This window comes from the organism of the source record quoted next, unplaced genomic scaffold, assembly GCF_019419815.1.
Source record: "Pyrus x bretschneideri cultivar Hongxiangsu unplaced genomic scaffold, Pyrus_bretschneideri_v1 Contig5, whole genome shotgun sequence".
Lineage (NCBI taxonomy): Eukaryota > Viridiplantae > Streptophyta > Magnoliopsida > Rosales > Rosaceae > Pyrus > Pyrus x bretschneideri.
In genome coordinates, this window is record NW_025999787.1 from 7,219,138 (window position 1) to 7,239,413 (window position 20,276).

The window sequence follows — 20,276 nt, forward strand, 5'->3', positions numbered from 1 at the left end:
GAGTCTTATGACCAAATCACCTTCACCTCACTACCTCTGTGAGTTCTACGAACCCAGAAACGAAGGAAACGCTTCCAAAACTCCTCATTCACCTCATTGTGCAGTGGCATCGTGACCACCATCATCTCTGGCGAATCTCGCCATCCACAACTTAGGTAAGCTTTGGGGTTCATCATTTTCTTCTTCTTTTTGATGTTTGATGTTTAGTTCGAGTTTTGAGTTGGCATGCTCATTTTGGTGAGCTTTGGACATAGAAAATGCTAGGATAGATTTCCCAGTTTCCGGCGAGAAACCCAATAGCTTTCGAGCCATTTTTCAGCCAACTCCGGCCATTTCATAGCCTCCAATGGCTACGTATCAATTCCCTGTATTCCTAGGTTCATTTTGGTTTTTGAATCATTGGAAATGGTTCAGTTTTTGACCCTAAGACGGAGCTAGGGAAGTTTCCCGGCCAAAATCCCTAGATCCGGCCTTTTTTTTCATTAGGTTCGGTGACCTGCGAGCCCAACGGGTCAAACTCGACCACAACCAGAATTGGCACAAACCTTTGGGCCTTCCAACCCAGTAACCCAAGTCCAACTCATTAACCCTAACCTAGATCCAACCCAGCAACCAAAGCCCAAATCCGACCCGACCTGACCTAGTCCCAATTTCATGGGCCGCGCATGGAGGGTTATCATGGCCAGCGTGTGGAGTACACGTGCCTCTGCCGGAGATATTGTGCTTCATCGCCATCCACGACGGTGCCGATGACTTTTTCGGTGACCTATCTTGGTGTGTGCGGTGGCGCGTGGCTTTACGAGCCGTCGCCCTGTGGCGACACATGGGGGAACCCAAGGTCTTTCCTAAGGTTTTTCGACATGTCGAATCCGAATATGTTGCTTGTTTTCCCAAATTCTAATGTTTTAGTAGAGTTTTATTAAATGATCTTTATTTGTGTTTAGGTGTGTCGGTAAGAAGTGACACCATCTTCGTTAGTTCGAGTGGCGCCCGGGGAATGGAGTATCTATGAGTAGACCCCTTCTTAAATTGCATGTTTTTATAAAATATTAGACTTGCATTCACGAAAGGCATGATTTCATGATTTTACGTTTATGCATTATTTATGATTTTATCGAATCTACGTTTTATGAAAGGTTATGAATTATTGGATTTCCATATATGAAACTTATGGATTTACGATTATGAGTTATTATGGTTTATTGATTGAGGCTTTGAGCTTCGAATTTGATATGAGTTTTGAGGTATGTTTTCGGTACTTATCTAGTGGGTCATCATACAGCACATCTACACAACACGAGTATGTAGACGTCTATGGCCATATGACACAATTGAGGATATTTATGTTATACCCCCAGCTTCACTGGCGAAACCAGTGTCGGACAGCTTCATTAGCCACGACTAGTGTCGGTGTGTGATGCTATATGTTCATTCTCTGGCGTAACCCAGAGTCGTACAGCTTCACCTTCGGGTGATAGGGCCTACCATGTTTCTTCACTGGCGTAACCCATTGTTGTACGGCTTCACCTTTCGGTGATGGATAGGTACTGCCTTTGGGCGACTATGATACCCCTAGTTCAGTACTTCACTTATGTGATTTGTGGAGGTTTTACAGATTTGCCTTCGAGCAGCTATATTACCATTTCTGAGCACTGGTTTATACATGCTGGTTTTACGAACGTTTTCATGACATGCTAGAGTTTTCAGAAAACCTACTATGTAGTATTATATATATGTTTTCAAAGTAGGGGGTTAGTATGTTTAAAAAGAAATCAGTTTTCTTATTATTAGTATTAGTATAAAATATGGTCCATTCACCTCTTGTTTTTATGCCCCATTAGGAGTTAGAATTAAGGCACACGATCCCGGCAGTCAGGACACTTCCACTTAGGTACCTTCGAATCTTCTTAGTGTAGGACTTATTCCTTGTTCGTACCTTTCTATAATAATTCTTTCTCATTATTCTTGATTAGTTGTATGCTCTGAACACAGTTCTGCATTTGCGTATTTCTTTCTAATTACGTATTTTATTTGTATGCATGTTTAAAATGGCTTCATCACCCTGGGATGTCGGTCAGCATGTGCCTACCCTAGTATATGGGGATATCGGGGTTGGGGCGTGTCACCTTGCCATCCTTAATTTCAATTATCAACGTCCACATCATTTGATTTACTAAATTTGGTTTAAAATTTGGATTAGATATTTGGTCTTCCTAGCATTATCATTCCAAATGCGTTTGTTCCACCATAAAAGTCCACCCATCCATCGACTTCGACGTTGGACCCTAACTCCTACTTCATCGAAAAATTCAAGCTCTACGAGGCCATACAAGTACTTAATTTTCTGACTTTCACAAATTTTTAATTCTTCATTCTTCTCCATTTGGCACTTCCAATTCCAGCAGTTTTACTTGATTGGAGCGAGCAAGAGCATATATGTAGCCTATGGATTCGCGTTTGAAAGGTAAATTGAATAAAGTTGAACTCCAATTACCTAATTATTACAATTAAGAGATGGACATGAGATTTCGAATGCTGGTTGACATCTTTCTAAATGCAGGAGATGGAATTGGTTCACTTTTAAATTGTCTCAATACTATTGTTGGTATATAGATTGTGCCTATATATATGATTATGATAACATGTATTAAAGTTGCGTTTCAAGGATGCATATGTTAGGTTATTCGCATATCACTTTATACATGCTTGTTAGTGAATTTAATGTATTTCTTATACATGAAAGTAAGTCATACATATTTTGGTAACATTTGTTAAGCAAATGGCGTGTACAGTGTTACTTGTATGGCTATTTTGGTTCAAGCATGTATGAGACTTCAAATATATATTGTTACTTGTATGGCTATTCTGACATGATGGTGTCAATCTCGTACTCTCTATGCAGGTAATGATACTTCAAATATATATTTACATTATCTTTCATATGCTAAGATAATAGGATGAGAATGTTGTATTAAAGTCTCCTATTTTCTGGAACTTTGGCTTTATTGAGTTCCATTAATTTCAAAACTTCAAGAACAAAAGGAAGTGGTTAGTAAAAATGGCGGGGTATCAGTATGGGAGCCAGCAGGATCTCCATCATGGATGGAGGTATATGTAACTACTGTAAGAAGGATAAAAGTGATCCATGTGAGGAAGTTATCCATGGTCAAAACAAAGCCACTTGTCAAAAGATTAAATAGGTGGTTATACATATAGTTGGTTAGTTAGAATATTGTTGGAGTGAATTAGCTGGTATAAGGAGGTAGTTAAAGAAGAGTACTTGGCCTACAAGTTTGGAAACCTTCTATATAAGTGACCTATGTAAATCATATGAGAAATTAATGAAGAAAATCATTCTCTACTGATACAATTCTATCTCATCTCTTCTACCTCTCTTCTTAAAACAGATTTCAGCTATCTCAATAACTACTACATACACAATTAATTAAATTTTGTGTTGCATATATAAAGAGATTCTCTCTTTTGTTCCCATCTAGTTGCTTAATCCAGTGGAATTTCTCGAGGGCGTGGTCGTTGAGCATGAGTAAGATCCTGACGTTTTCTTCATCAAATTTTTTTTCCCTTCATATTCTCGGGTCCTGAATAAACTAAACTGATCTAGGCATGTTGAGTGCACCTCCTCTGCATTACAAACTCTAGTTTTGTTTAAGAAGTTACATCCTGAGTATCGGAAGGAAGAGATAGAAAAGTTCATTGTTAGTGCCGTACAATTTCTTGAAGACGCACAAAACCCCTGTTGGAACCCCCAGTCCCACATCGGACAGAGGAAGAAGAGAAGAGTGCTTTAAATAGAAATACCCCTCTCTAACTAATATCGAGGCCTTTTGTGATAAAACCTCACACCTGAGGATTGTGCAGGTGGTTAAGTGGGGATAGTATCGGTGTTGTTGGAGTGGGCCCTCGGCCCGTCGACCTGAAAATTTCTACAACCCCGATGGCTCAGGGTAGGCTCTCCGTGGTTTTGAAAAAAAAATATTCCAAGCATTTCTTTGAAATTTGTATTTATGATACTATATATTTAGAGTAATGATTAATGCGTTAACTATACATTGGCAATCAATACATGTACAGGTATGGAAGTTGGGGAGTCTGCTTCACATATGGTACATGGTTTGCGCTTAAAGGTTTAGCTACTACTGGAAAAACTTATTACAATTGTCCGGCTATGCGCAACGGGGTTAATTTTCTACTGGCAACCCAAGGAGATGACGGTGGATGGGGAGAGAGTTACCTTTCATGTCTACGCAATGTAAATTCTTTATCTTCTAATCAGGGAGGTTTACTAAATCTCTGTAAGTCATTCATTGATATATACAAACCTCTACGCTGAACTGCCCTAGCTAGTGTAAAGAGACCCTTGCCATAGTGTAAAAAACCACGAAAAGCTATTTATACTCTCTAAGAAGCAAATTGTGGGTTTTATATGCAGAAAATTATACCACTTGAAGGAAGAAGATCAAACTTAGTACAAACTGCATGGGCTTTGATGGGTTTAATTCATGCTCATCAGGTAAGTTAATAATGTAAAATAGAACTCATAAAATACTCTTTTAATAACTAAATACATGCTGGAAATTTTTACAAGTTAGTAATTTGCATTAATTTTATGTTGGGGTATATATTTTTGGTGTTTTCATGTCTTAGAGTTTTGCAGTAGGTTAAATATTATGATCGCTTTACTTTTATTTACTAATTTACTAAGAAATTCTTGTGTGTATCCGATACAAATATGACTTGGTATATCAACTTAATAAAAATTTGCCACGTTTATATTTTTTAAAGATAATTTATTTCTCTCTTACAGTTGGAAATAGTATTCCAATTGTACCCCTTGACATAAAATTAGTAAAATTAAAAAATTAAAAATTAAATAACCAATTCTCTCCCCTTTCCTTGTCAACCTAAACTGTATGTATCTACCAATGATTGTCGTTCCCCTTGTTGGTGTCAAAAATTGGATGGAGTCCGGACTAGGTTCTATATGTATTTGACCCAAGTGTAGGTTTCAATCTCAATGCCATTATATAGCTTGGGAGAAAAAGAGAATAGACATGCCACTGCTTAAGGCTGCCAACAAACAATGTTTATGTTTGAGTGTTTGTGAAAATTGCAGGTTAATCTAACTTCTAACTAAATGATTTTGTATCAAGTGGAACACTACTGGTTCAGTTAAGTTCTGTTATGTGCATCGAGCAGAAGAGGACTTAAAATTTAATATAACTTCAGTATGCTTGCCTAAATAGCAAACGAAAGCGGAATGAAAGCTAAAACTAGAAAGAAAATGTAATTATTTTATGAAGAAGTTACAAAAATTCACAAAAGTAAAATCTAGGCTGATGGGCTGAGCTGCATAATTTGATATGTAAATTGACTAGAAATGTAAAGAAAGCAGTAAAACTTAGCAAAATTCAGGTCATGAGGGATAAGATAATGCTAGAGGAGTCCACCAAGATCATTAGTGTTGGATTCGATTTAGTACAAAATATGTGTCTCAAAGAGGAAATCAGGGTGGTTGGAATTGCACATCCACCGAATCATACCACGGATTGGCAAAGCTATAAAAGTTTTAGATCTTAGGGATCATAGGCAGTGTTTACTTCGAAGAAAGGCTTTGAGATTGTAGTTGAAGAACTAAGAGAGTTTTTGCTGAAGAGCAATTGAGTTTATGTTGAAAAGCAGTTGGGTTGATTAATTGAAGAATCACTCATTTAACCATAGATATTGTATTTGACTTGTTATCCGATACAAATATGACTTGGTATATCAACTTAATAAAAATTTGCCATGTTTATATTTTTTAAAGATAATTTATTTCTCTCTTACAGTTGGAAATAGTATTTCAATTGTATCCTTTGACATAAAATCAGTGTTCTAAAAAATGACCTAGGTGGCTTCGACCCAATTTAGACCAAAACGTTCAGTTAGGCAGGGAGGACATAGGCGGCCGCCTAGGCACTCGCTAGGCACCTGAGGCGGGCTAGACGGCAATCTAGGCGGTTCGAATCTCATTGCAAATCCCAAACTTGCTGCAATTTTCGCAAATGATCTACAATTTCCGATCTCGTACGTAGTAGTAACGTTGTAGAAAATTTATGTAACTTGTCTCTGTGAAGATGAGGGAAGAGAGAGTGTGAAAGAGAGAGAGATAGAGAGACTACCGGTGAATTTTTGCAACTCGTCTCTATGATGATGAGTGAAGAAAAAGTGATGCCGACGAATTTTTGCAGCTTGTCTGTGAAGATGAGAGAAGAGAAAGTGCGAAGAGAGAGAGAGAGAGAGAGAGAGAGAGAGACTTAAATCTAAATCCAAGGTCAAAAGTTGAGGACTAGGATCTCAGATCCAAGGTCAAAAGTTAATGGTTTTAATTATGAAAACCATGGACTATGATGATTTTAATTATGAAAACCACCCACTATGTGGGCTTTTTATATTTTTAAAAGTTTGGGATATATATTTTGTGTGTGTGTGTAGATCTTATATAAATTATAAATTATTTAGATAATATTTTGTTTTTTTTCCTAGGCAAGCATATCATATATGTACATAAAACATTCACATGTATGTTCTTCTATAAGAAATAGCATATTAGTCAATAATTATTTACATTTGATATAGTAAATTTAATTAATTCATAAAATATATAAGAAATTTACCTAAATCCGCCTAGGCGCCCACCTAGGCGATAGGCGCTAGCTCGCCGCCCGACTAGCGCCTAGCGTTTTTTAGAACCTTGCATAAAATTAGTAAAATAATAAAATAAAAATATTAAATAACCCATTCTCTCCCCTTTCCCTGTCAACCTAAACTGTATGTATCTGCCAATGATTGTCGTTCCCCTTGTTGGTGTCAAAAATTGGACAGAGTCTGGACTAGGTTCTATATGTATTTTACCCAAGTGTAGCTTTCAGTCTCAATCCCATTATATAGCTTGGGAGAAAAAGAGAATAGACATGCCCCTGCTTAAGGCTGTCAACAAACAATGTTTATGTTTGAGTGTTTGTGAAAGTTGCGGGTTAATCTGACTTCTAACTAAATGATTTTGTACCAAGTGGAACATTATTGGTTCAATTAAGTTCTGTAATGTGCATTGAGTAGAAGATGACTTAAAATTTAGTGTAACTTCAGTATGCTTGCCTAAATAGCAAATGAAAACGGAATGAAAACTAAAACTAGAAACAAAATGTAATTATTTTATGATGAAGTTACAAACATTCACAAAAGTAAAATCTAGGTTGATGGGCTGAGCTTCATAATTTGAAATGTAAATTAACTGGAAATGTAAAGAAAGTAGTAAAACTTAGCAAAATTCAGGTTATGAGGGACAAGATAATGCTAGAGGAGTCCACCGAGATCACTAGTGTTGGATTGGATTTAGTACAAAATATGCATCTCAAAGAGGAAATCAGGGTGGTTGGAATTGTACATCCACCAAATCATACCACGGATTGGCAGAGCTATGAAAGTTTTAGATCTTAGGGATCATAGGCAGTGTTTACTTTGAAGAAAGGCTTTGAGATTGTAGTTGAAGAACTAAGAGAGTTTTTGTTGAAGAGCAATTGAGTTTATGTTGAAAAGAAGTTGGGTTGATTAATTGAAGAATCACTCATTTAACCATAGAGATTGTATTTGACGAAGGTCCAGAGCTTGAATGCCTCTGTCTCTATTTATAGGCAGGGGAGAAGAGTAACCTCGATCATATTACTGAGATAGATCAATGTATATCGGTTATTTGACGGTGACAGGAATTGTAATTCGTGGTGGGTGACCTTCAATTGTGCTTGAGGCGGTTAGCATGATCGCGATAGTAATATCAATGTGTCGGCTGACGTGTACGTAGGCATTTAAGGGGCAAGATATTTTTGGGCTCTGGTTGCCTACGAGGCACATGCGCTTTGGGAAGGAACATGTCCGAGCCCTCGGACGGGTTAAAGTCAAATAAGGTAGCCGTCGAGCCCCAATTTTAGACTTTGAAGTTGATAGGTTGAAATAGTGCGAATTTTGCTTAAATAAAAATAAACAGGTCTCATAGCAGACCTTATTTTAAGGTGGAATGATAATCTAGTTGTAAAATTGTTAAAAGAATTCCAAAAAAACATGTGTCAAATTATAAGTGCCTCGATAGACGACTGATGTAGCGCAGCAAATACACCTAAGATTCCTCAAGGTTTATCATTGCTTTCATGTTTTTTTTATCTTTTCAGAATTAGATATGTATCATCGCTTTCTGTACCCATTATTTGTCCAAAAAAAATGCCCACCTCTAATACTTCTACATGTGTATGCTTACTCAACACCCACTTAGGCTTTGTTTGGTATGTCGGATAACACATCGGATAGTGACTAATAATATAGAGTACAGTGTTTGGTGTCCATTTGTATTAAATAGCCACCGGATTAAATAATCCGGGCCCATCTCCTTTATACGGTAAACACCCGTTTCCTTATCCCCTCTAAAAGCACAGTACAATTTAGTCGGAACACACTCTCTCCTCTCCTCTTGAGAATGCACTCTCGCTCTCTCTTCCTCTCCAGACGGTACAAGAAAATCTCTCGGTCTTTCCTTCCTCTCCAGACGCACCACTCCTAGGTTTGTCTTCTCATTCTTCTTTCACTTCCTAGGTTCCACCCCTCCCTCTGTTCTTCCCCCTCCTTCTACTTTTCTTGCAATTTTCTTTCAATTGTTTGAATCTAGTTATTGTTTTCTCTGTAATTATGCAATTGATTATGTAATTTTGTGTTTTAATTAGAATTTTCGAATTTTAGGGTTTGTTGTTGGGGTCGAATTTTGGCACGAGAATTGTGCTAAAAAAATAAGCTGCTTCCATATCATTATTCTGCAAATTCTTATGTGGGTTTTCTTTGATTTGAGATTTGGTTAGTGGGATTTCGTTGAATTTTCAAAATTTTGTCTTTCGATTTTTTGTTGAGTGACTGATGCATGGTGAAAGTTTGCTTTGATTTAGCTATTATGTATTTATTGTTGATATGATGTTAAAATAATTGAGTAATTAAAGGAGTGGTCAAACGTTAATGGTAAAAAAATTTGAACTGAAATGCTCAGGTGAACAAGATTAGTAATGGGCAAATGGGATATTATATAAAATTTGTGCAGATTATTAACTCTAAAGGTTACTCTGTACTTGATGGGCAAGCTGCAAGATTGTCAAGAGCGGTTAAATAGAAGAAGAGATAATGTGGGCCAAAAGGAAGTGATTAAACTGTGTTAAATGGTATCCATTTACATGTTAGAGTCGTTAGGCTGCATATGTTGGGGACTTAGTATGTTATATGGAATATCTTGTCTTTGATGCTTGTACAAAATTGTTGTGTTTTTTGTGGTAGTATTTTCTCATAAGTTTTATATGTTAACTGAGAATAACACACTGTCTTGGTTCATTTTTCTGTTGTAACAGAAGCTATAAGCTTCTGTGAAGGAAACGCTAGCTAGTTTCACTTCAGTGGTGTGTTGATCCTTCCATGGCACTTACTTCAGTGGTTTGTAACTAAAGCTTTGTCTTCATTTTGTTGTTTGTCTTGTTAGGCATTCAAATCTTGTTCCTTGCTTTTTTAGTTATTTTATTCATTGCATTATCAGATTTTTAGTGGGGTTGTCTTGATTTTGTTGGTTAAATTTCTCTTATTGGTTGTTTGGACTTAGTGTTTGCAACATTAATGCATCTGGCCTTTATGATTGCAGGAAATATTTGTTTTGTTGATGCTCCCTGTGTTTGTTGGTGTTTAAGGAGAAAGCAAAGCAAAGGGAAGAGTTTGCAAAGCAGCAGCATGCATATATTTTGGCTATCTAGACAAACTCTTACTTACTGAAACCAACTTGCATTTATATATTTTATGAACTTGGATATGTGGTTGGATTAATCTATATAATGTAATGACTGTAGTTGTATTTTGTGAACCTTCTTTTATGTTATTGGAAAATATTTTGAATACGAAGATTTGTCAAATTTTTTTCCCTTGTCCTATCTGGTTCAGTACCAAACACATTATAAATAATACGGTCATTAGTTCGATACTGCACCAAATGCCCGACTCATTTAGTCAGTACTATCCGGTGGCTATTTATCATATCCGACAAAAGTAGTCAGTACAGTCTGAACTGCCAAACTAGGCCTTAATCCCAAAACTTAACGTTTTATCTAATATTAGAGGTAGGCATGGTTTTGGAACAGAAGATTTGAAGCCGTAGCGTAGTAGAAGACCATTAATTCTTGACAAAATGTAGTTCTTTTCTTAGGTAGTCATCTTAACAATTTGGAGTCTCCTTATTCATTTTTGTCAATGGATTAAGAATCAGAGTTTGTAATCAGTTTCTTTTCCCTCATCCTTTGATTTGTTATTAACATTTCATTCATCCAGGATTCTAACTTCTTTAAAAACAAAAAAATCTTGTAGGCAGAAAGAGATCCTACTCCTCTCCACCGTGCTGCAAAGCTGTTAATCAATTCTCAGATGGAGGATGGTGGATTCCCTCAGCAGGTTGCGTACCGCTTTCTACACCTAGTTTTCAGAAGAAAGTTAAATAAATAAATAAAATACACTAATATTGAATAGTGATGCTTAATATAGCTTCCATTAATTTTTTCAGAAAATGGCTTCCTTTGTATGCAATCGGAAATTAATGGGAGAAGAAGAACAATATCATCCCTACAGAACACATAATTAACCTTTTATTTAACTTCGATTTTCATGTTCGCAGGAAATGACAGGTACTTTCTTTAAGGGTGGCATGTTACACTACGCAGCATATTGTAATACTTTCCCCTTGATGGCTCTTGCAGAATACTGCATGCATGCTCCGCTGCAGTCCAAAGGCGTTTAGTACAACCCAAGATCAATAAATCATGACTGATATAACGAAGCAAATAAACTTGTAAGAACAGTCTGCATGATGCTTGAGTGTGTAACAGTTTGATAAGGGTAATTCTATTTAATAAGCCCATAAAATTGTGCATTAAACATTGGATGATTTGAGCTGGGTAGCTACCTTAATTTGTGATTTCGTGTTGTTGGATTATTGTTTGTCTCAACGACGTTTGGCTTTGTGTTCCCCTTGTCTATATTTTGTTTTTATATTAATAACATAGGGGATGATCGCTGACCCATCCTTTAGGGAGAAAAAAAAAAAAAACCTGCTCAAGGAATTGCGTCCTTTGCTTGCTGAGTTTTAGGGCTGTTCAAGTTGAAATTCGTCCGATTTCTGAGTTTGTTATAAGTTTCTGATTTATTAAGACTAGAAATAAAAATAATATCACGATAGTTTGGTTGAGAAATTTTGAAATAGTAGAGTTTGATAAAAGATCTTTAGAAAATATTATTCTGCATAATGAAGAACTATTTCTCATTGCTCAAACAATTTTGAACTAGCCGAGAAAGAAACAAGGCTCCGCATAAGTAATTCTTTTGGTATTCTTTATAAGAAAAATTAATGAAAAAGGTTTGAAAACTTTGAGTTTTAACAATAAAGACAAAATAAAGGGTAAAGTGAATAGTATCAGGATTGACTTTTTAGTGTAAAAATATGATTTTTCGTTAAAATAAACAGTACGATAAGCTTTTCGTTAAATTCCATTCTTTATATGATTTCTATTTCCTTGATGTTGAAGTACCATAACGTTTTAATTATGGGTAGTACTATTCACACTCAATTTTTAACTATCTGATCGAATGAGTTGAAGAAAATCAACGGTAAACACTTAACAAAGGTGTGTGAGAGGTAAAAAAAATGTGTGTTAATAGCACTCTCCCTAATTAGGTTTTTTTTATCACAAATTGTTGGTCCTGGAAATTGACCTACACCTTCAAGATGATCCTTAAAATTGAAAATCGATCAATGTACTCCATAAAAATAGGTATCAGTCAGAAATTTTGACCGAATTGTAACGGAATGACCACATTGATTTGTGACACCTATTTTCAGGACATTTATCGATTATCAATTTCAGGGTTCATTTAATAGTGTTAGTCAATTTCAAAGATCATTTATAATAAAAACTTGTTTTAATTAATTAGCTTTATAGTTCTATTTATGTCGGTCACTTTTTAACTACTTGAAGCCACCAGTCCCTGTCCAGACACGATTGATCCAAAGATCAATTCCTATCCTTATTTGAGAATTAATTTGTTAAATTTTGATTTGGATAGTATCTTAATTATGATTAGAGAACTGCTTCTGCTTTTGTCTTTATGCATTTAGAATTGTAATGGTTATACTTCGCTGTGTACAAGTGAAGAAACTGGTGCTATTGCCCTTTGAGAATTGTAATGATCATCCTCTTGTACATTATTATAAAGTTGGGTACTGTCGATAAATATTTCAAGATATATTTCTCTCTCTTTTTCTCACTCACTACGCATGATGACTGAGTACGTGATGAGGAAGAAATTAGAAAAGATATTCTCCGAATAAGAAATATATTTTTTCCCTGTAAAAATCATGGTTTTATGTTTTTTCGACCTCCTACCAGAAAATTTGTGTATTACAGATGGAGCCGATGTTTTCCAAGACAAGACACATCTATATATATTTAGATCAGGTTCTCTAAGAAAAGGAATCTTCATTTTTTTTTAAATGATGATTAGTTGTGGATTCACATCACATCGAACTTCAAATCATTTATTTTTCAAATTGCACCTCATAGATTATCATTGCAAAATATCAACTATTGGAAATATTTGAGTCATTTAATTGAACTCAAAGAAATTGACAAATACTATGTTCGAAAAAATATTAAAATTTTATCGTGTCAATTAAATGGGCAAATTGTTTCGGATTGATTTGAATTTTTATATAGATAATATATGAATCGACACTTACAAGAATAGATGGTTGAAATTGTTGAAATTCGATATAAAATGAGTCTCACGACTAATTTCATTTTTTAAGAAATGGAAATCCTTTCTAAAAAAGGCATGTATTGAGATAATGATGACCTTCACTTTGACATAATCGGATCCCCTCCTAACTCAAATAAACTGAGCCTAAGAATCAAAAGATTGGCCCTTTAAAATTTGATTCAACGGTTATAATTATTATAATTTGTAGAGGGTTCTTGTTTGTAACCGTTTGATCAAATTTCAACGGTCCGAATTCTTTGCTCAAGGGGTTTATTTTATTTGGGTCTGAAGGGGATTCAGTTCCACTTTAACAATAATAGTTAACCAGAATGTTTAGGTACATAGAATCGGGTCAAATGGACTTGTCATATGGAAGAAAATTCGTCAGTGTATACTGTATACCATGACAAAAGTTTTTTAAAACAAAAGAAAGTCAAAGGTCCAAACATGTGATGTTTACTTTTCAGTAACTAAATTGTCAACAGGATCCTCTTTGTTAAGTAGTTATCATAGCATTTTAGATCTCAACTGTTCTATGACTGGTGTCTCACATGGTAACAGCATCAATAGACGTATGGTACTGAGATGATTTTATAAAAAATAAATATAAAAAAATTGAACTAAAAAATATGTTTGGTAAACATTTAAAAATAACTTATTTTCATAATTTTGGATGAAAAAAAACTGAAGAGGTGAAGCAGCAAAAATGAGCTTTGAAAAAAAAAGCTGAAAACGTTAAGCAGCATAAATATTGGATTATATGTTGAATGTTGGATTATGATTTCTTGTTAAACGTTAGATTATGATTTCATGTTAAACATTAGATTATATGTTTAAGATAAAGTTTATAAATAATTTTCTTTTAAAAATAAAGTATATTTAGTAATTTACTTTTATTTGTTAAGAAAATTAAATTAATGACATATCTAGTATTATATCATTTTCATCATTTCACACAGTCACAGCTATTTCACATAAAAGTTTACCAAACACTATAATATTGCTTTTTTTTTCTTTTTTTTTTTCCAAAAAAACTTTTACAAAAAATTTTACCAAACACTATGCTGCTCTATTTCACAGCTGCTTATTCTCACAGCATATCAGAAGAAGTTTTTTATTAAAGCACAACAATATCAAACTAGCGCTATGTGCTACATCGATAAGCTAGGGTAACAATTGGTGACTATTATTAATGTGTTTTTCACATATTACAGTTCGCTGTTTCTCATTCATTAACCGAAGTTGAATATACATCAATCGTTCGTCCACGTAAGCATGTGTAAACAACGTATTGGCTTAGACAATTACTCTGTGATAGTGTTTATCTTGATAAGCTTCCATTGCTTTGGAGTGACAACATTTATACATTTGCTCTTGTTTCCAACCATATTTTTCACAAAAGAACGAAACACAGTGAACTGTATATCCATTTCAGTAGAGAACTAATTCAAATAAAAAGAGGATTTGGGTATCCATCATGTTGCCAGTTCAAATAAAATTTATATATACTAAAACCCAAACTCAAGTGTTACTGTTCATTAACAGTAAAGTGACGAAAATACCCTCAAAATAAGAGTGATGATAAACCCACCTCACCTCACGGTCTTATTTCTCTACCCAACTTTTAATAAAAAAATTTAATACCAAATTTATTCTCTTGTAAAATGAAATCTAAGACCAAAGAAAAGAAAAACTCATGCTCTCTAGGTTGACAGGTTTGTTCCTCCCTATCTTCTAGAACAACCCACCTCTGTAAATGTTCAAAAAATAAAGTCCCCAATACCTTTGGCCATTTTAATTTGATCTATTTGTTTTTGTTGTTAGTACCAGCAAATAGCCTTGAAAACTAGGATAAAGGCTTGTCTGTCCACAATCCACATACCGATTATTGTGGGAGGCCCAGATGAAGTGGAACACGGTGTTCTCGGGGCAGGTGGCATGCTGGAGGATGGAGAAGACACCAGGAATGGTGTAAAATGTATTGTATAGATGTGATCCTCGTTGTGCATCTTGATCAATTGAATCGTGTCTTTGTAGATTTTGTTTTATTCAATAAAATTAAAAATAAAAAGAATTTCAATATACAGGTTATTCTAGGAATAATAGTTGGTGGGAAGATAACATTTCAAATTTTTAACAATTTGTGGTAGGTGAAATTATAATGTAGACGGAGAAATAAAACATTAGGGTGGCTCTAGTAGCAATTCAAAATAATTGTTTCGTATCTCTTTATCTCGGCTTCTGTACAGTGAAAGTGCAGTCTTGCCCTTCGATTCCTCCATCATCGGAGGATGTTTTGGCTCTAGTTGTTCTGGATCTTTCGTTTGGTTTCGGCTATTCTCTCTCACATATCTCCAATTCCTTTGTTTTTCGCCGTCCGTTTTTCTCCGCCTTGACTTCTGTTTTCTTCATCGTCTTGCGTCGTTGTTGAAAATATTGACCGTTTTCCTTAGTTGTTCTTCGATTAGATGTAAGGGTTGTTAATTTCTCTGCTTTTTTGGTTTGATTCCAATAATTTTTTTCTTGCTACTGGAGGTTGTTAAGCTTCCTTGAAAATCTGCATCTTTGCATTTCTTATGTGCTTTGTGTTTGTGGTTCTATATGGTTTGATGACCTCTTCTGAGAGGCTAGAGGATTCTTGAGCATTGCTTTTTTCAAACAAGTAGTAAAAAGTATCACAAATATTGCTTTTGAATGTTTTACTTTTTAAACACTAATTGAATTTGTTGGGGACTTTATGCAGGCATCTAATTGGAGGAGGATGCTCGAGTTCGTCTTCTGATTCTCACGAAGATAAAGAAAAGTTTCAGGAAAAATCTTGGTACGTAGTTCTGGTGAGAATTTTACACCTATAGGCTCTCAGCTAAAAACCCAATGCTGGTAAGAATTCTGGTATTTCTGATGTAATATTATCATTGTTTTATGAGTACAAGAGGGTATTCTAATGCAACTGTTTTTCTTTAACGAATGGTTAGGTGATTATCCATTTATTCTCCAACCTGGAAATGGTCAGAAATCAGAATGGCGAAAAATGAGGGAGAAAGGTGCTTTGTTGCTGGAAAAACTACTGAACCAGTAGAACTTTCCTCGGTTCTTCAATTCAATTCGAATAATTTTTTTTACCCAGAAACGCTAACGTTTCCTGGTGAGTTTTATAGCTTTCTCAGTGTGGGTGTTTCAATTTCGTTTATGTGATTTTGGATTTGCAAATTTGGTTTCTGTTCAAATTTCCTTTTGTGATTTTGGAGGGTTTTGTTTATCGATTATCTCACTCAGCTCTCTTTCTCACTTTTCTGCTAGATGTCAATGTTTTCAAAAGGCGTAATGCTACTATTCATATGTTTTTGTACACATTTTCATACTATCGTAGCTAGTACTTGATGTAGACAATTATATTATTTGAATTAATCAAATGTTTAAATTGAATTCATTATTTAATAAACTAATAATTAATAAAAAGTAGTTACTTAAATAATAATTGTGGTATACTAAGAATTTTTCTTTTTCTTGAATTTTGTAAATTTTTCAAATGAACAACAGATATTATTTAAATTAATATATAATTATGATATAAAAATACGAAACGAATAACATTATTCTTTTAAAAGTGGTAAAAAACTTTTCTTATAGATGTCAATGTTTTCAAAAGTGGCAGAAAGCAGAGTGTGACAGAAGGCACAGTGTGACAGCCGTGACAGCCTCTTCCTAGCCGAAGGCTCTGTGTGTGTGTGTGAGCATACAAAAGTAAAGTTGTGTGAAATTGTCAAAAGTTGAAGGGAGGATGATTCTTTATATTCTTAATTTTTTTATTTTTTTCATGTTTTTTATTTGAACGATCATAGTTAAGTTATGTCAACATCTTATATTAATTTTTTTATAAAGATAATAAAATAAAAAGTAATATGTGAAATGAAGAGATAGAAGGGGATAAGAATAAAAAAATAGAGAATCCTCCTTCCTTCTTTTTATGTTTTTGCGTGTATTAGTCTTTGTGTTTTACATTGCAGGCATCATTTTCCAATTATTGTTGCCTATTCAATTTATTTGATTCATAAACATTAGTGGACATTTATATTATTGGACTATCTGTCATAGGAAAATTGTTGTCTGGCAGAAACTACTTAAATAAACTCACATCTAATCTTTTTGGCATTCGTAAAAAAACAAATCTGCAATCTTTTTTCCATGTAAAAATCTTCTTAATGTTTTCAAAATAAATAATATTAATCTTTTATATTTTTCAGACAATCTTTCATATAATTTTTGATCCCGTAACAATGCATAGGTACCAATTTTTAGTAAATACTAAAGGGCTCCATTTTCCGTAGTTATTATGTTTGCGCAAACAAGCTCATGCTACAAAACCCTAACATGAGGTTGAGGGAGCTTTATCATTCAGCTTTTCTCTCTTCTCTCACACTTCATATATTAATTTTTTGAGTTTACTTTATGGAGATTGCATATTCGATTGAACTGAATCAAATCTTACACTCAAATAAAACAAAATACTACTATAGGTGAGAGGAAAAAAATGAAAAGTATGCCTACACAGTAGGATTAGTGACAACATAATCAATATATTGTTACCTTAAAAAGTTTACTTAGTCAATCTTCTATTTTTTTGTATTGCCAGTGTATGGTTAACCCAAACCTACGATATAAAAATTACAAAATAGAATAATATATATATAATAAATGTTATCTATTTTATATCTAATTGAGAGTTGCGATCGAGGGTCTAGGTGAGTTAGGCAGATCCGTAGGTAGATTTATACGTCTTTTCTTAATTTTCAAATGCTAGCGTTTAGAGCAACTCCACCGTGGTGGATTGCTCGGGGGACAGGCTAGAGAAAAGGGCCCGAGGCCCTGTGGATTTGCTCCAGCGTGAAGGAGTCCGAGTGGAGGTGGAGGCCCGAGCTCAGGGCCTGTGAAGAATTGCCAGCCCGAGAGCCCAAGTGGATGTGACGTTAGCGCTGATGTCAGCCTGGTGTCAAACCCTTTTTTTATTTTTTTTCATCAGGCGCGTGCACCCTACTCGCATGTGGGGACGCGTCGCTCGACATAATTTCAGAAAAGTTAGCCCACTTTTCAGAACTGAAATGTTACCGTTGAAAGCCATGTGGCTTCCTACGGTCTGTTCAATCTCAACGACTCTTTAATTTGGACCGTTCGATCTCAACGGTAAAAAAAATAATAAAAAATTTATTTAATATCAACTGTTCGATCTGAGATCGACGGTTGATATTAATCTTCTTTATAAATAAAATAAATAAAAGAAAAAATAGTTTTAAAATTATGAAAAGTTATCATTGTGACACGTGGCACAATCTGGAGTGTTGGAATTCAAATTTTTTTTTTTATATCCAATGGCAGAGATTAATTAGTTGAATAAAAATTTAAAAAAAATTGTAAAAAATTCGAAAAAAAATCTGAAATTTTTTTTAAAAAAATTGTTTTTACTTTTCTATAAATACCTTCTCATTATCATCTACCTTACACCACAATTTCATATCTTCTCAACTACTTTCAATCACATTCCTTTCTTTCTCTCAAAGTTTCAATCCATTTTTTTTCAACAAAATGATTACTGATGTAGGTACGAATTGGTCGCTTCTTGAAGATGTTGCGTTGTGTACTAGCTGGGTTGAAGTTACTCATAGTTCGCTTACAGGTAATGAGATGCAGTTGCGAGAAATGTGAAGTCTTATTCATACCAATTATCTTGAGAAAATTGGTGGGAAAAGAACCAAAGAATCGATGTCCAGTCGTTGGAAATTACTTAGCCAATCGTTTAGTACGTGGAGAGACGCATTGGCACAAGCTAGTACTAATATTCAAAGTAGGGAAAATTACTCGGATCAGGTAATAATATATTATTTATTTGTTTGTACTATACCCAAATTTACATTATAATTATTTGTTTGTATTATTTATTTGTTACGTACTTAAATTATAATTATTTGTTTGTATTATTTATTTGTTACCTATTTTCATTATAATTATTTCTTCTCCCACATTGTGTAGGAAATTCAAGCACAAGCTTGGTACGGTGCCAAAACCAAAAGCAAAAATAAATCATTCAATCGGTGGGAATGTTGGAATATTGTCAAAGATTGTCCTAAATTTAGAGTTGTGTCTATCGGTCCAGAAGTTTTCATGAACATCACCCCTCTACACTCTACACCCGATCATGGTTCGCATGTTCATGAAGATGATGCAGAAGAAGTGCCCGAAACGCCCTTTCCTGAACAAGTGTCGGGTTCGACCCGTTATCCAATTAGGCCTCAAGGTAAGAAGGCTTCAAAGAGAAAAGGGACTGCTTCCAAGAATGATTATGCAAAGTTCATGGAAGAACTTGCTCGCCAAGGTGAATTGACTTTGGCAAGGGAAATGGCGAAATATGAGGCTGATAAGGCTAGAGAGGACGCAAAAGTTGCAGCTATTGAGAGAGAATTTCAAGCTAATGAGAGAGAAAGAAAGCTACTTAGGCAAGAAAGGGAACATGTTAGAGAAGAAAGACAGGCTCAACGATATTGTGAGATTATGAACACGCCTTTAGAAAGGAAGTCTCCAAATTCTAAATTTTTTTGGAAGTCAGAGAAAGCGGACGTGGTGCGAATGAGACGTGCAAGAGAAGCGAGAGCAAGCCAAGATGGTCCTAGCACCATAAGAGAAGATCATCCTAGTACCACAAATTGGTTAAGTGATGATGAATAGAGTAGTTTTTTTAATCGGAGCCTATAATTTTCCAATCACTTTGGATTGTAATTTATTATTTATTGAATATAGTACTTTATGTTGTTTCCAATTTATTGAATGTTTATTCAAATGAATTTGGTAAGTTATTTATACTAAGAGAATATTTATTCAAATGACAAAAACACACCAAATAAAATTACATAAGCATACCGAATAATAAAAAAACTCACTAAAGTTGAACTAAAAAAAATAACATAAACATACCAAATAATAAAACACACCAAATAAAATTACATAAACATACCAAATAACAAAAAACACACTAAATGAACTTAATTATCTTCAGCTTGTTTCAATGTCCATTGGTGCTCTATCAAGTCATTTTACCGGGCATTGCGCATGTCTAGCATTTGAAATGCAATATATCGTTGAATGACCCTTTCATTGTAACGTCCATCCCTTTGTAATGGCTCATGTTGCACGGGCTCATAGGTGGCATCATGAGCACAAAATATACGTGTTCTTGAATTGTTCATCGTGTCTGGCTCATATTCATCAACGGCTTCATAATCCTACTCATCTTCCACAATCATATTGTGAAGAATGATGCACGTCATCATGATGGATCAAAGCGACTCTACATCAAACAATCCTGGCAGCACCCTTGACGATCGCCCAGCGAGCTTGGAGGATACCGAAACAAC

General features: G+C 34.8%; 2 long non-coding RNA genes across 4 annotated transcripts; both read left to right on the forward strand.

Annotated features, from left to right (window-relative positions):
* Nucleotides 1-8,401: 8,401 nt before the first annotated feature.
* On the forward strand, nt 8,402-11,028 carry LOC103954289. The gene is made up of 4 exons (XR_007252439.1): nt 8,402-8,608; nt 9,435-9,516; nt 9,719-10,515; nt 10,736-11,028. It is a non-coding gene; the product is annotated as an uncharacterized LOC103954289 (long non-coding RNA).
* A 3,973-nt stretch (nt 11,029-15,001) lies between these two features.
* LOC108867722 lies at nt 15,002-17,394 on the forward strand. Of its 3 annotated transcripts, none has more exons than XR_007252532.1 (4): nt 15,002-15,343; nt 15,617-15,753; nt 15,849-16,018; nt 16,523-17,394. It is a non-coding gene; the product is annotated as an uncharacterized LOC108867722 (long non-coding RNA). The 3 variants fall into 3 exon arrangements; XR_007252533.1 differs by having other exon boundaries at nt 16,529-17,394; XR_007252531.1 differs by having other exon boundaries at nt 15,007-15,343; nt 15,849-17,394.
* The last annotated feature ends 2,882 nt before the right edge of the window (nt 17,395-20,276 follow it).